Source organism: Chrysochloris asiatica, unplaced genomic scaffold, assembly GCF_000296735.1.
Source record: "Chrysochloris asiatica unplaced genomic scaffold, ChrAsi1.0 scaffold00036, whole genome shotgun sequence".
Taxonomy (NCBI): domain Eukaryota; kingdom Metazoa; phylum Chordata; class Mammalia; order Afrosoricida; family Chrysochloridae; genus Chrysochloris; species Chrysochloris asiatica.
The window spans coordinates 6,674,924-6,680,923 of record NW_006408554.1 but is presented as its reverse complement, the minus strand read 5'-3'; the positions used below and the strand labels follow the sequence as shown (position 1 = coordinate 6,680,923).

General features: G+C 38.0%; 1 pseudogene; it reads left to right on the top strand.

Annotated features, from left to right (window-relative positions):
* The first annotated feature begins 548 nt into the window (after positions 1–548).
* Positions 549–6,000, top strand: part of LOC102827371 — a 97,886-nt pseudogene continuing 92,434 nt past the window's right edge.

Sequence of the window (6,000 nt, the reverse complement as noted above, 5' to 3'; positions counted from 1 at the left end):
TGTCTCACCTCACAAGGTTGTGGATGGGACTCAGGATTCCACCTAAGGTCCTATACTCTGTAAAGGCTTTGCATGAAGCCTATTTCACTGGGCAAGTTGTAGAACCCCTTTTAGGTATTTCGATCATTTTATAGGCTGAAGGTGTGCAGCCCAATTTGTAACCACTATGCTACCAGAACTCCTTTATCTTTAGATAGAATGCTGCTATTCTGACATAGCAAGATTCTTCCCACTGCCCTGAGGTGGAACTTGTGTCTAGTTGCTTCTGCTGGAGAGCGATTCCAACTTGTCCTCTGGTCAGAATGGTTCTTCTTATATTTCTTCTGGGTGACCACTGTATGTTGCACAGTGAGGCCAAAATGATCAAAGATAGGCTTCCAATGTCCCGTTTTTATTACCTTACAGTCCCCCAAGTAAAAGCAGTAGCCCTGAGTCAACATGGAGCATTTATGACAAACATCCATATCTGATTGATTCCATAAAACAGTGTGAAAGAGCTTTGCAAATGCCAACACCTGATTTCATATTTGAATCTGTTGGGTTCAGCCATGGTCCATCTCACTGTGCATTTCCATTTCACCATCAATGGTGAAGCCCTGGACCATGTCTGCTTCAAGTTGTTTGCAGATAAAGTTCCAAAGACAGCAGAAAACATTCACACTCTGAGCACTGGGAAAAGGGGATTTGGTTGTAGAGGTTCCTGTTTTCACAGGATTGTTGTTGTTGTTGTTATATTCTGTGAGTCAGTTCTGACTCATAGCGACCCTGTATAGGGTTTCCTAGGAGTGTCTGGTGTTTCTGAGCAGCTAACCTTGTGGCTCAAACTGATCCTGCAATCCTGGACATTGTTCTGCAGTGCCACACCAGTACTCCTTTCACAGGATTATTCCTGGGTTTCTCTGCCAGGGTGGTGACTTCACACACCGTAATATCACTGAGGGCAAGTCCATCTATGGGGAGAAATTTCATGATGAGAAATTCATCCTAAAGCATACGGGTCCTGACATCCTGTCCATGGCAAATGCTGGACCCTATATAAATGGTTCCCAGTGTTTTTATCTGCACTGCTAAGTCTGAATGATTGAATGGGAAACATGGTTTTTGGCAAGAGAAAGAAGGCATGAACATACTGGAAGTTGTGGAGCATTCTGGGTCCAGGAATGGCAGGACCAGCAAGAAGATCCCCATTGCTGACTCTAATAAATTTGATTTGTATTTCCTGTTTTATATTAATCACAAAACTCTTCCTTGTGTAGCTCAGGGACCACCTTTTTTTACCCCCAGTGTGCTTTCAATATTCTTTTATCTTTGCTTTCACTCCAATTCTTTGGGTTCCATATTTTCCTGCAAGTCTAGCTGGATTGTAGAGTTATGCTTATGGTTATGAAATAAAAACTAAAAAATAATTGCAAGAAAAAAAAAAAGCATTAGAATTCTTTTTACTACCCAAAGCACAGTGAATGTAAACATTTTAGGCTTTCCTCAAAGATATAAAAAGAAGTTACTATAATAACAAACATAATATAGTTTTCTATTTATTCTGTAGCATATAGAATCTCAGTTTAAGAAGCTGTGAATTCCTGCCTACTTTTGTATGATTTTGAATGTTCTGCTTTAGGTAAACTGAACTCCCATGGTGGTTGGTGTTTATGTGTTGTGGAGTTGGTTCTGGCTCATGGTGACCCATTATAGGGTTTCTGAAGCTGTATATCTTTACTGGAGCATAAAGGCTCATCTTTCTTCTGCTGGTAGTTTTGAACTTCTAACAGTTGGATTAGCAGTCCAATTAGTAACCACTACACTATCAGAATCCATCATGAGTGGTTTAAATAAATTGTGGCAAATCCATACCATGGAATACTACTCAGTAATAAAAAAGGAATGAACTTTTGATAAGTGTGTTAACTTGATGTATCTCAAGGAAATTATGCTGAAGGGAAAAAAAGGTTTCATTCTGTATATGTCCATTTATAGAGATGAAGAACATACAAGGGAGCATCAAAAAGTTCATTTAACTTCAAAAAGTTCATGGAAAAATAGAACTGAAAGAATGACTTTTTTTCCAGGAACTTTTAAAATTATGGTTTCCAGGCTAAGGGAGATGTGTGTGAAGAAGGTGGCTGTGGCCTATAAAAGGAAAGCACAAGGGTTCTTTGTGATAGAACTGTTTATATTATGGTGTTGTTAAGTGCTCTCGAGTCTCTTTCTGACTCATAGTGACCCTACATAGGTTTTCCAAAGAGAGACTGGTGAGTTTGAATGCTACGGGCAGATTGTGGAATGGACCATCAATTGCTCATATGCAAATTCAAAGTGAAGCTGAAGAAAATGAAAATAAGTCCATGAGAGCCAAAATATGACCTTGAATATATCCCACCTGAATTTAGAGATCATCTGAAGAACAAAGTTGATACATTAGACACTAAAGACTGAAGACCAGAAGAGTTGTGGGATGACATTAAGAGCATCATACAGAAAGAAAGCAAACCGTCATTAAGAAGACAAGAAAGAAGGAAAATACCAAAATGGATGTCACAAGACACTCTGAAACTTGCTATCCAGTGTAGAGATGCTAAAGCAAATGGAAGAATGAGGAGTTAAAGGAGCTGAGCAGAAAAATGTCCAAGGTCAGCTTGAGCAAACAAAGTCAAATATTATAACAGAGACCTAGAGTTAGAAAGTCAAATGGAAGAACATGCTCAGCATTTCTCAAGCTGGGGGAACTGAAGAAAAATTCAAGCCTCAACTTGAAATATTGAAGGAGCCTATGGGCAAAATATTGAATGATGCATAAAGTATCTAAAGAAAATGGAAGGAATACAGAGTTACTGTTCCAAAAAGAAATGGTCAATGTTCAACCATTTCAAGAGGTAGCATATGATCAAGAGCCAATGATATTAAAGGAAGAAGTTCAAGGTGCATTGAAGGCTCAGGGAATTGACAGAATACAAATTGAAATCTTTTAACAAACTGGAGGCTCTCAGTGGAGGCACTCACTCATCTATGCCAAGAAATTTGGAAGACAACTACCTGACCAACTGACTGGAAGAGAGCCATAGCTGTGCCCATTCCAAAGAGAGCTTATCCAATGGAATGCAGACATCATCAGTCAATATCATTAATATCTCATACAAGTAAAGTGTTGCTAAAGATAATCCAAAAAATGGTTGCAAGTGTACATTGACAGAGAATTTCCAGAGGTTCAAGCCAGATTCAGACAACGATGTGGAATGAGGGAAAGCATTGCTGATGTCTGATTGATCTTGGCAGAAAGCAGAGAATACCAGGAAGATGTTTACCTGTGCTTCATTAACTATGCAAGGGCTTTCGATTGTGTGGATTGTTACAAGCTATGGACAACATTGCGGAGAATGAGTTGTTGTTAGAACAAAACAAGGGAACACTGAATACTTTAAAATTAGGAAAAGTGTGGGCCAGGGTTGTGTACTTTCACCATACTTACTCAATATGTGTGCTGAACACATAATCCAAGAAGCTGGGTTATGTGAAGAAAAAAAAAAGTGGCATCAGAATTGGAGGAGCACTCATGAAAATGTGCAATATGCAGATGATACAATCTTGCTTGCTAAAAGTGAAGAGAACTTATAGTACTTACTGGTGAAGAACAAACACCACAGCCTTCAATGTAAAGGAGACAAAAATCCTCACCACTGAACCAATAAACAACATCCATATAAATGGAGAAAAGGTTGAAGTTGTCAAAGATTACATTTTGCTTGGATCAACCATCAACAGTCATGGAAATAGTCGTCAAGAAATTAAACATCATATTGCATTAGGCAAGTCTGCTGCACAAGACCTCTTTAAAGTGTTGAAGCACAAAGAAGTCAGATTGAGGATTAAAGTGTGCTTGAACCAAGCCATGGTATTTCCAATAACCTCTTATGTAAAAGTTGGACAGTGAATAAGGAAGACCATAGAAGAATTGATGCATTTAAGATATGGTGTTGGAGGAGAATATTAAGAGTAGAATATCATGTTTGGTAAAACGAGGGTCACCGAAATAGAAGACAACCCCCAACTGATGAACTGGCACAGTGGCAGCAGCAATGGGCTCAAACATGATAATGATTGTGAAGTCAGCCCAGGACTGGGGATATTTTGATTTTCATGGATTTGTTTTCATTTTTTCCAACTTCAGCCTGAATTTTCAGATGGGCAATTGATGGTCTGTTCCACAATCTCCCCCTGGCCTTATTTTGGCTGATGACAAGAAATTTTTCCACGGTCTCTTTCCACATATGTAGTCAATTTGATTTCTGTGTATTCCATCTGGTTAGGTCCATGTGTATAGCCATCTTTTAACATTCTGGTACTCTTCATTATGTTTTAATAGTCAATATTCTGATGCTATCTGATAGTGTTTCACTGCTATCCAGAAGGTTTCCAGAGACTAAATATTTGGAAATAGTCTGTCTGTCCTTCTTCCTAGTCTGTTTTCATCTGGAAGCTCATTTGAAACATGTCCACCATGGTTGATCCTGCTGGTATTTAAAATACTGGTGACATAGTTTCCAGGATCACATGCAAGTCACCACAGTAAAACAAACAGAAAGACGAGTGGTAGACCATTTACAATAGCCTCCTAAAAGATGAAATACTTAAGAGTAAATCTAACTAGAGAAACAAAAGAGCTATACAAAGAAAACTACAAAAGAGACTTACAAAAATGGAAAAATATATCATGCTCATGGATAAGAAGATTTTACATTGTGAAAATGTCAATACCCAAAGCAATCTATAAATATAATGCAATCCCAATCCAGATTACAACATAATTTTTGAAAGACATGGGAAAACATTATATAGAAAGGAAAGAGCCCCTAAGTAAGCAAAGCAATACTAAAAAGAACAAAGTAAGAGGCTTCTCATTCTCCTATCTCAAAACCTTCTACACAGCTACAGTAATCAAAACAGCCTGGGCAGAGAGCAGGACCCTACCCAGAGAAGCAGTGATGCCTGAGATGGAGGCAGAGATGATGACGTGGAGAGATGGAGCAGTTGGGGACTTTAGACACAGAGAGGAAGAGGGGCTGTGTGCTGACAACCGGGGGGGTGGGGGGGCAGGCTTGTAGGGCATACCCTTTGGTTGGTTGATGATGCACGGAGGAGATTGTGAACATGGCAATGAAATGATATACACTAGGATGAATGTAAAACTAATATTCTCCCATGTAAACTATCACATAATTCACAATAAATCATTAAAAAAACAAATCAGCCTGGGACCAGCATAGTGATGAAAGTATGGGAGACACAGGGAGGAAAGCAAGAGTTAACATGAATAGAAGCAAATACTGTTAGCTGATGGTACATGGAGGGGATCGCAATTGTTCTAATGAAGCAAAGTGTATGATGTGTTCAGTGTAAAACTGATCATCTGTTTTGTAAACCTTCACTCAATTCACAATAAAAGATTTTAAAAAGTAAAAAAGAAAAAAAAAAAAAGAAAGGGTTTTCTGTCTAAAAGAACATACTATGATACCTACCAGTGGTGGGAGCGAAGGGAGAATTATTTTCACTGGCTAGAGGGCAGACATATGTTAACTTGGATGGTGTGGAAGGTAGTTACAGAAAAATAAAGAAGAAGAAAATAGAATTAATAAGACAAAAATTTTAAAAGTCTATCTTTGACCAGCTTTCTTTAGGTGTAAATCATACATTTTATTTTTAGTTCTGAAGTAGAACCTTAGCAATAGATATTATAATTGAAAATTACACCAAATTAATGTGTCTAACCTTGAATCTAAATTTTGGAAAGGTTGAGGATTTTATTCATTTCTTTCATTTATTAATGTCCACTTGTTTTGTTAACAGCTTCAGTCAATATTTCTACTACTTAAGAGATTTTGTGTGAGACGTTGAATGCTGTATTATGGTGCCATCTATAAATACTGTTTAAAATTAGATGCCAAAGACTTTCAATTTACATCCTGCCAACTGTTTTACCACACTTTTTTTTTTTTTTGCCTGTTTGCC